Below are 11,205 nucleotides of genomic sequence, written 5' to 3'. Positions count from 1 at the left end.
TGGAAGACAGGCTGGTTGCAACTGTTTTTTTCTGCAATCCTAACTATCCATTGAAGTCTGTACCTGCCCTGTTTGGTTGCTGTGCCAAACCAGGCAGTTATTGAGGTACAAATGACAGACTCAATAATTCCTCTGTAGAATTGTAGATCTTGGGCAATCTGAGCTTTCTGAGTTGATGCAGGAAGAACATTCTTTGTGGTGCTTTTCTAATGATGGTTCTAATGTTAGGTGTCCATTTCAAGTCCTTGGAGATAATAGAACCTAGAAACATGAAAGTCTCTACTGTTGAAACTGTGTTGTCTAATATTCTAAGAGGTGGTGGAATAGGAGAGCTTCTTCTAAACTCTATTATTTCTACAGTTTTAAGAGTATTCAGCTTGATTCTTCTAGCTGCACCACAGTGCCAGTTGATCTACCTTTCGTCCATATGCAGACTCATTGTCTCAAATGAGACCAATGACTATTGTATCATCTCCAAATGCCAGGACTTTTAACAGAGGGATCCTTTGAGATGCAGTCATTGGTATATATGGTATATTGGTATATATTTTATCAGGTCCGCCTGATTCCCCAGTTGCGTCCCTTTCTGGGTCGGGACTCCTTATGCACGGTCACTCATGCCCTCGTCACTTCTCGCCTGGACTACTGTAATGCTCTCTACATGGGGCTCCCCTTGAAGGGCATTCAGAGGCTTCAACTGGTCCAGAATGCAGCCGCGCAGGTGGTTATGGGAGTGTCATGGCGCTGATCTGTCCCCGTCCACACACACACACAAACACAGCCAGCTGAGGGTTAAGGAAACACTTTGGCACACCCAGGTCTTTATCTCCAACTTGGCAGCGATTTACACACCGTCTGCCAAGTGCGTTTATTTCCACAAAACAGAAAGATAAGATACTTAGCGTACAAAAAGTCCAATCAGAATAATATTTCTCTCAGCAGTTCCGGACGAGGCTTTAGTGACTATCCAAGGTTTACTTTTGTTCGTCACAAGGATCACTGGCCACCACCCTCTATTATATAGTCTCTGGGGTGTGGTCCAGTGACTCAGTTCTAATCCCTAGCATGCCTCCTGAGCTGCTGCAATCGTTTATCACGCCTTCGGAGGCGTGCGTCCAGGAATGATGTTTCTCCTTCGCTCTCATCCGAGCCACCTGTCTCCCTGCTAATCTCCTCTCCCTCGGCCGGCACCTGAGACAGTGCCAGAGGGGAGGGGCCTGGAGAGGGAGGCCTGGCTGACTCCTCTTCCTCATGCTCGGAGCTTTCTTCCTCCGATGGGACAGGCTCAGAGGACGGGGCCACAACAGGCGCTCCCATGTAACACCTCTCCTGTACGAGCTGCACTGGCTTCCGGTGGTCTTCCAGGTGCGCTTCAAGGTATTGGTTACCACTTTTAGAACACTCCATGGCTTAGGACCTGGGTATTTACGAGACTGCCTTCTGCCACCGATAGCCTCCCACCGGCCAGTACGCTCCCACAGAGAGGGGCTCCTCAGGGTGCCATCGGCAAGCAGTGTTGGCTGGCGGCCCCCAGGGGGAGAGCCTTCTCTGTGGGGGCACCTGCCCTTTGGAACGAACTCCCCCCGGAAATACGGAGGATTCCGGATGTACGCACTTTCCGCCACACCAAGACTTTTTTATTTCAACAAGCTGGGCTGACCTAACTCTTTCAAATGCTAATTTTAATTCGTTTTTTAAAAAGGGGGTGTTTTAATGCGTAAGGGCAAAATTCATTTAATATGTTTTAAATTGTTTTTTAAATTTTATATATTGTTATGTGTTTTATCTGGCTGTTCACCGCCCTGAGTCCTTCGGGAGAAGGGCAGTATATAAATCTAATAAATACAAATACAAATATATAAAGTAATGGAGAACGTACTGGGGGCTCCTGTGCTAATTGAATGGGTATTCACTATGATTTTCCCTAGCTTCACCTGCAGCTTCCTATATGTTAGAAAGCTTATAATCTATCTACAAGTGTGGTCAGGCACAGCTAGCTGAGTCAGTTTAGACAGGGATTTCTGAAATGTTGGTGTTGAATGCCAAGCTGATGTAGATGACCAGGCTGAGCCCGAGGGAGGAGTCAAACGCAGCATATGTCATGAGTTCCTGTGTGTCCACAAGAGATCTAAGTCCAGCCCATCTTGAATACAATTTTTAATTCCCGCAGATTCCCTTAATGGTCATTTGGCCAAATTTTTGTAGCAACCTAAGCTTGCAATTATACTCATTTGAACTGCCTGAATCTCCGGATTTCCCCAGCCTTTGACAGCTGAAGTCTAAAAAAAGGACCATTACTTAGGTCTTTGGGGATTCAAGATGTTGTAAGATGTAGCGCAGTGCCATACTGACAGAACCATCTGCTGATCTATTTGCAGGGTAGGCAAATTGCAAGGGGTCTAACCTTTTGAATGTTTTCATAACTATAGATGTCTGTAGTTCAGTCTGTAGTCATTCAGCCTCCTTGATGGAGGCTTAAGTTTAGTTTAGTTTATTGTCATTGCACATGATACAACGAAATTAAATGCCTTCTTCAGTGTACATTTATAACTATAAAAATAAAAACACAACATACATCCTTTACATTCTATATAATTGAAATTGAAAACCTGATATTGCACTATACCGTAGAATTCAATATGCCCTGGGATATGCCCTGGGATGAATTCTAGCTCTGGGATAGAGGCTGTTTTTCAGCCTATTTGTCCTTGTTTTTATTATCTTATACCATCTGCCAGATGGTAATAGTTCAAAAAAAGGGCACCCAGGATGAGACGGATCTTTAAGAATATTTTGAACTTTCTTAAGGCAGCAGGAGCTATAAAGCTTTTCCAAAGAGGGGAGAGGGCAACCAATGATCCTCTGGGCAATGACGTTGGGTACCTGGATGATAGCAGAGTGTTTGAAGCAAGAAGGAACATAACATATATCCAGATATTTATTAAAAATGAGGGTGAAGATGGGGACCAGTTGATCAGCACAAACTTTCAAGCAAGAAAAAGTTACCCTGTCTGGGCCTGGTGCTTTTCCAGCCTTTTGCCTGAGAAATAGACCTTGTACATCTTTTTCTGCGATCACCAGAGGTGGGGGCCCCAGAGGGATGAAGTCGGGTGTAGGAGACTTGGCTGTTGGTGTATCTGAGATGGAGAGGGAGTGATATTTAACAGTATTCTCCTATCAAACCTACAGTAGAACACATTCAGGTTATCTGCCCGGTGCCAATTCAGCAAAGGAGGTAGGTCTGCGACATTTTCAGACTTTTCTACACATTTGCTGGTTCATATGTAGAGAGCCGAGTCCTCAGCTTTTTCTTTGGTGCCCTGATCTCGTTAATACATTCCTGGCTTGATTGTACAGCATACTATCTCCTTTCCTGTAGCTTCCCCTTTGGCATGGCATGGATGTTTGAGCTTCACTGGTTTATTATTAATGTAGATGCGTAAGGTTTTGGTCGGCACACATTAAGTCCTCACAAAAGCTAACATATAATGTCACAGTGTCAGTGAGTTCATCCACGTTCCCTGAGGCAGTTTCAAAAAAGTTCCAGTATGTGTAGTCGAGGCAAGCTGTAGCTTTAACTTTGCCTCTTCAGTCAAAGATTTCACTTTTTAATTACTGGTTTTATGATTTTAAGTCTTTGTCTATAAACAGGTACAAGGTGAATAAAATAGTGATCAGAGTGTCCCACAGCTGCTCTTGGTAAAGAATGACAGGAATCTTTTATTGTAGGGTAACAGTGGTCTAAAATATTCTTACCTGTATCAACTTGAGACAATTGACATGCTGAATATATCTTGGCAGTTCTTGGCTTAGGTTAGCATTGTTAAAATCTCCTAATACAATGATAGGGAGTCTGGAATATCTCTGTTCAGCCCACAGGATTTGGTCAGTTAAAGTTTGCAATGCCTTGCTTATGCAAGCTTGGAGTGGTGTGTAGACCTCAACTAAGATGAAGAAAACTCTTGGGGGGTGTAATAGGGTGTGCAAATAATGAATAGTGTCTCCAAATCCACATCACAAAATTTATTTAGTGTAATGACATTTTTACATCACCGGTTGTTAATATAAAAGCAGATACTTCCTCCCTTTTTTTTTACCGGATATTTCTGCAATTTTGTCTGCTCTTTGAATCTGAAATCCTGGGATTTGCAAGCAACTATCATTAATCGAATTATCCAGCCATGTTTCAATGAAGCAGAGGGCTGCTGAGTTGGAAAAGTCTGAGATGTTTCTATTTAAAAGGAGCGGTTCATCTATCTTATTTAAGAGTAAGCAAAGATTAATTAAATACAGCTGATCTTGCCTTTTCTTTGCCCTATGTGTTCTCAGATCAAGTGCAGAAGGCAGTTCCTCCTCCTCACTAACCAGCTGCATACTTTCCCCATCTGAAGCCTCAGCCTGTCCTGCAGCAGCTGTGCTTCAGCAAAATCACTCTCAGAGGGCAGATCAACCAACTCCCATCCTGAATGCCTGGAACTGGTTCATCTTCTTCCAAACTGACATCTGGAGAGGTATCTGGGGATGCATCTGGGGGAGTCATCACATACAGTTTTGTACTTTAAAACAACTTGCCTTTTATCAGAGTGCATGTCTAGGATGTGTGGCTTAGTCAAAGCTTCTGCATAAGTCTTTAGTGGAAGTCTTAGGTCCAGCTTGGTACTTTGCTGAAAAAAAATTTTGAGGCTATCATTCAGTTTCAGATCGTATTTTACAGATGACAGCCACTTAAATAACAGTTTGCACTGTATGAAAGCTTTGCTTTGCCATTAATCTTGTAGTGAAAAATCTAACTGCTGTCATTTTTCCAGTTTTGTTTGAAGGTCCATTCAAGTGATTCAGGGACTGAAATTTGTTACAGGTGGGAGGGAAATTTGTTTAACTAACAGATTTCTTTCATATAAAATTTTCTATTTTTGCTTATTTAGCAGACTCTGAAGAAGAGAGGGAACTTGGACCAATGCCATGACATTTCTTTCTTTTCCCCATGTTGTTCAAATCCATTCAAAATCATTTATCTATGTCTTTTGCCTCGATATTTGCCTCATCTGAAGAATTTACCAGATCTTTTTAAATTTAATCATAAGTCTACCTAAAATCATATCTCTACTGTAATCTAGTATAGGCGTCCCCAACTCCCAGGACAGGAACTTGTACCAGTCTGTGGCCTGTTAATAACCAGGCCTCACATCTGGAGGTGAGCAATGGGAAAACAAGCATAACCCTCTCCAACCCCAGTCCATGGGAAAATTATCTTCCATGAAACCAGTCCCTGATGCCAAAGGTTGGGGGGAAATGATCCAGCACACTTATTTTAATTAAAAATTAGCTAAGAAACAAAAGTAACTAAAATATACTATTATAAAGGAATATGAAACTGAAAGGGTAGAATCTCAGAAAAACATTGGGTGGGTTGGCTCTTCTGCTAGGAAAGATTAACAGAATGTCAAATATCCACTAAACTAAATTCAAACATATAACCTTGAAAAATGTTAGGAACCAAAAATATAATTAGGGTGAAGAGGTGCTCCATTCTAAAAAAAGAGTCCAACATATTCCAAACACCCCAATCATGAGCCAAACCATCCTCTTATTTGCCTTGTTGCTTAAACAACTTTTTAAAGGCACTTTGCCCCAGAAGAAACTAGTGAATTATTTGGGACATTTAACAGTATCCCTGTTTAGACAACTTTTCACTCTGCCTTACTAAGATGCTTTGCTTGCTACTGTCTTTGAAGGGCTTCCTTGTAGCAATTGGGAAGGAATTCAAAGGGCTTCCTTGTAGCAATTGGGCCTCTGAAAATCTAATGTCATGGAATCCTTAAGTCATGTTTTACGCTGCCATCTCTATTAGAGGTATTAGAAACATGTACATTGCACCTCCTTCAGTGGACTTTTCAGGACATAAGAGTAACAATTACAATTACCTAGTAAACTCATTTGAAAGACTCATTTAGATTAGCTCTATATACAGATGGGCTGATATGTAAATGATTATTTAGATGTACAACAGGGGTCCTCAACCTCTGGGCCGCAACCTATTTAAAACTGGGTCATGTGAGCAGCTCAACTTGCACAAGTTGCACTGCATGCACATGCACGCCAGCCTGCCACTCGTATGGGTTGAGCTGTGTGCGCCACTGGCCCAACAGTCACGCAGCCTGGTTCTCCTCCTCCTGCCCCTGGCCAGGCCATCAAGCCACAAAGGTTGGGGACCACTGATGTACAGTATAGCTGAAAGTCACAAAGGACTTTAATTCTATATATTGAATTGTTTCCTAGGTCTTTTGACTAAGAACAAGTATACTGTTCCAGAACAATGGGAGGTGCTATCACTCTTAAATACTGCAGCTTGTTGTGGTCTCATACCACCGGATAAGCAATATAGAGGTTTTCTTTTGAATGAACTGTAAAATTTAACTTCCCATGAAATGAACATGAGTTAACAAAGCATAGATAACTGTAGCAAGATTATTTCTCAGCACCCGAAAGAACATAAAGAATTCTCTCATTTTAGTATCTGATCTTTCCAGCCGTGCCCAACTCTGCACTCTTTATTCCATCTATAAGTGTTGATATTTTTAATTGTCTAAAAGCTGAAAGAAGTTATGTGAATTGGTGGTGCTTTAGAAGGATAGATCAGAAAGCACAGCTAGAGGCTTCCTTCTTTACTATAATCTGCAGCAACCCTAATTGCTCCTAGGCTTAATTCAGATACTCTACTGAAAAATGGGAGATAAAACGTTTCATTTCTTCTTTATATGGATCTGGGCAACCACGTCAGTTTCAATGCCAAAATCATACCTAATGATAATTAAGGATCTAAGATTTCTTCAAACTTCAGAAAAAAGGATAGGATGTGTATTCTAGAATGTACTCACTAGATTCTATCTTGGCTGTTTGGAGTTCATCTCTTGCAAAGGAGTCATGCTAGATCTATAAGGAATAACTTCAAAAGATATATATTTTGTAATTTAACAACTCTATCCACCACTTCAATCTACATATTAAATTAATTCATCTATAATATGAATCAAATGCATAATGCAATTTGGCTTATCTCAGCATATTGAAAAAATTCTCTCTCTTGGAATGGCCTTATGATTTCTTCCACAAACAATGCTTAAAACAAATTACAACTAATATAATGTGTGAAGCCAAACAATGATAGCATTCTGTCCAACATATGATATATGATTTTTTCATAAGTCTCTAGCCTTGCATATCTGCTCTGAAAACTGACTAAAAGTTCAGAAATATAATACAGTGCATTGAATTAGAATGAGCATTTATAATAGCTAAAAAAAAGTTTATAATTTCAACATATATTAACAGCCTTACAAAATCCCGCCATCGGAACACCGAGGGAGAAGTAATTATAGCAGAAATCAATGAAACCCGAATAAATGTGAATAGGTTGGCCCCTTTATAAAGGATTTAGAAGGTAAATGTTTCTCTAAATATTACAGCACATCTCCGGTTAAAAAACAAATGGGAACAACAAGCACAAAACGTCCTAACGGTGGAGATGTGGGACATTTAAAAGTCACAGTTTTATTGTGTACTGACAGAAAACCTCACGCAAATTTAGGGCGGGGAAAACGTAATAACCGGCTCCAGGATTAAAAAAATGCAAGAGGCAACAGTGAATCTTCAAGCCCAAGGTGACCCCACTCCCGCCAGGGCGGCGTCTGGTGAGGCGCCCGGCTTTCCTCCCCACGTGGTTCCGCGCGGGAGTGGGGAGCTTTCGCCGGTGGTGCCGAGCTGAAAGGGCAGCGTCGCCCCGCGGACCAAAGTGAGCGCGGGGAACCAAGGAGACCGAGGCTGCGCATGGCCCTCAGTTCAGCCGCGGCGGCAAGGAGGAATACCTGCCAAGCGAGCAGCAGGCCTACAGCACGAAGGCCCAAGACTAAGACCCTCCAGCTTGAGGGGAATGCCGCCCGCGTCTTCCCAAAGCCCTTCACGAGCCACCCCGAGGAGGAGGAGGAGGAGGAGGAGGAGGAGGAGGAGGAGGCGGCGAATCAAGCTCCCTTTGGCGATGCCCTCGCGCTTAACCCCACCCCGGAGTCGCCGGCCGCAGCCACTGACTCACCGCCGGAGCCCACGGAACAGCTCAGGAGGACGGCGCCGTACGGAGGGACTCCCCTCTCCTCAAGTCGCTGCTATGACTACGGAGAGGCCGTCAGCGTTATCTCGCGAGAGCACGAGAAAGCCACGCCCAACTAGCTTTACCTCGCTGTGCAGCGGACTGCTGCTGTGCGGGAGTTCGCGTCACCCATCGCCGATCCTCGCTTAGGTGACCTCGGTAAGCGGTCGCTCCTGTGCTCCGCCGCCCCCACCTTTCTTCTGGAGGCGGAGAGCTGGGCTCAGGCGGGCTGCTTCTCTTAGGGCGGGGGTCTCCAACTATGGCAACTTTAAGACTTAAAGTTGAAGTCCACAAGTCTTAAAACTGCCAAGTTTGAAGACCTCTGCTCTATAGACTGGATTCCAAATGGCTTTGGAGCTTACTTGAGAATACTGTACTATGAATCTTGATCTTGAAATAGATATTTGACATGGACTTGATCCATCATATCTTAAACCAGAGTGGATAAAAAAAATCGGATTGTTTTTATTTTTATCAAATTTATTTTAATAAAATGCTTTTGGAGTAAAAAGCATGTATCTAAAGATAGTTTTCTATTTAAGATTCATTAATAATTTAGTTTATTGTGCATGAAATGGAGCTTAGTTATGTAACATGAGGCTATATATTCTGCAATATTTACATTTTTGGTAAACTCATTCAATGAATCCAAGCTCTGCAAGCTGACATAACATGCACTGCATTGATGCATTCACACAATTTCACAGTAACCAAGAGATAAATCATAAAACAAAGTTCAGGAATATTCCTTTATCCCATTGTTTTGCAAATCTATGTACACTACAAACTGTATGGTTGTTTGAAGAGAAATGCATCTGTACCACCTGGCTCTTAAGTGTGAGGAGGAAGGGCAAGCAGTAAAAATGAAAGTGAAACCACCTAAGCAGCTTATAAATATAATATTACAGAGCACCTGTTATTTCAGATCCATCATGGCAATGTCTGTTAGCGGGCATCCACTCACCTGCTTGCCACGTCCCTCAACTTGTGTCACTGCCGCATCACCAGCCATCCCATTAAAGTGAATGGGACTGTCGGTGAGTCATAGCTGGCTGGAGAATTCTAAGAGTTGAAGTCCACAAGTCTTAAAGCTGCCAAGTTTGAAGACCTCTGATATAGAGTAAGCAAGATATTTGAAGATGCTTTTGTCTGGCAAGAGAGCTACCCATCTTGTTCAAACTGGGCTCAAGGGTCTATGCAGTCAGTTAACAAACTTTTATTATTTATTTTAAAAGCCAGCAATGTTTCCAGGATAAAAATAAAGCAATATACAAAATGGACAACAACTAGATCCATCCATATTCTTTGGTTCAATATCATAAAAGTTGAAGAAAAAGATGTTATATAATATGAACTCTATATAAACTTAATCTAATGTCAGCATTGATGTTTTTAATCTACCGTACTTCTCCAGCTCTCTGCTTTACCTTATAATGCTGCTTAAAATATATTAGAATAACAGAAGTCAAAAAAATGGGGGCAGATGGTAATTGAAGATACCGAACATACTGTTGGAATTAGGATGTGATGTTACCCTAACATGGGTGATGGAGTTAACAATCCAGCTGAAAGACATTACAGAAGATATATGGATTACAAGCTTAAAGGTTTTTTTAAGAGGATTTTATTTACATAAGGGAATATTTTTTAGTGGTGTGGGCAGAAGAATAAAGATATTAAGAATTATTAAGTATGGTAGTCTTGTAGGAAAGTGGGTGGAGACAGGTTAGCTTATTGATTGTTTAGTTTAAGAAAAGGGATATTATGTTTAGATATGAATATATGTAAAAGATTTGAGTTAAGAGATATATCGATGGGGGTGGAGGAAATGGGTAGACTATGAATTGAATAAATGTTAAATTAGGATTTATTATATAGTTTTATAGTGGAAGGTTGCTTTGAAATGTTATATTAATATACATAAAAGATTTGATTTAAGAGATATATGTATGGGGGGCAGAAAAAGGGTAGATTATGAGCAGAAATTGCTAAACTGGGAGATATAATAATATTATGCTAAATTAGGAGTTATTATATAATGTTATAGTAGAATGTTATTTTGAAATGTATAGTATAAGGGGGATATAATAATATTATTAGAAAGAAAGGGTCAGCATATGGGGGATGGAGTAAGGGGATGGTAAAGTATTATATAATCTGTTATGAATTTGGGTTTTATTTTGAAGAAGCCACAGGGGGAGGGGAGGGGGAGGGGGGGTTAGGGAGGAGGGGGGAAAAAAGGGGGAAAAAATTTGTATTTGAAAAACTTTTTCAATAAAAAAAACCGGATCTCTACCCCAGTTTTTGTTGTACTCTGGCAGGAACAGGGCAGACTATGCAGCCATTGAGATCTGAAATGGAACAAGATTTGAGCACGGACACTGCATCTTTCATTGCCTTCTTAAAGAAATTGTGCATTTTGGGGGGCTCACACAGGAGCTGCCCTCTCCCAGAAAGCACGTGCTCAAGTTAAGCAATGCTGACAGGGTGCAACAGAGTTGTCATACCCTGTTATCATCTCCTTGGCTCAACTACATATTTTCTTGGGACTGCACAGCTACCATATAAGCCCAGTGATAGTGCCTATCCCACACCCTCTCCTTTTTCCTCTTTCACTCCAAATAGTTGCACATTCCTTTCGCCATCCTTAACGTGTCAGTTAGAAAATGCAACAAAACAACTAAGCTCAAAGAGCACCAAGGACTCCACATATATATCTGCACTTGTTGTTCCTGTTGCTTTCAAAACAATTGCCTCCAGGTAAATGTATATACAATGATAGCCTAAGTGATTGCTTTATCATCTTTATAAGACCATTGGGTTATTAAGGGATGGCATGTAAAATGAGCAGGAAAACTGGGTCAACTGACTGAACCTATTAACATTAAAGTGGTTAGAATGAGCCCTAAACAGCCTCAAGTTGACTGTATAGTGACTAGCTTGTCTTTTTCCTCTCCGCATCAGAAATACTGGCTTGGAAAGAGGGCAGAAATAGAGGAAGATGGAAACAGGCACACCAGCTTTGTCCACAATGATTTCTAATTTCAGTGACAGTTTGCTGG

General features: G+C 41.4%; 1 long non-coding RNA gene across 1 annotated transcript; it reads right to left on the bottom strand.

Annotated features, from left to right (window-relative positions):
• Positions 1-4,286: 4,286 nt before the first annotated feature.
• LOC139318293 (uncharacterized) lies at positions 4,287-8,142 on the bottom strand. Its single transcript, XR_011600502.1, has 3 exons — positions 8,090-8,142; positions 6,879-6,946; positions 4,287-4,664 (listed from the first exon to the last, which is right to left on the bottom strand). It is a non-coding gene; the product is annotated as an uncharacterized lncRNA (long non-coding RNA).
• Between the last annotated feature and the right edge of the window lie 3,063 nt (positions 8,143-11,205).

This window comes from Pituophis catenifer, unplaced genomic scaffold (assembly GCF_029215685.1).
Source record: "Pituophis catenifer annectens isolate HBS135680 unplaced genomic scaffold, rPitCat1.0.hap2 SCAF_6, whole genome shotgun sequence".
Taxonomy (NCBI): Eukaryota; Metazoa; Chordata; class Lepidosauria; order Squamata; family Colubridae; genus Pituophis; species Pituophis catenifer.
Note: the sequence above shows the minus strand (reverse complement) of the source record. Positions and strands in the feature narration are given on the sequence as shown.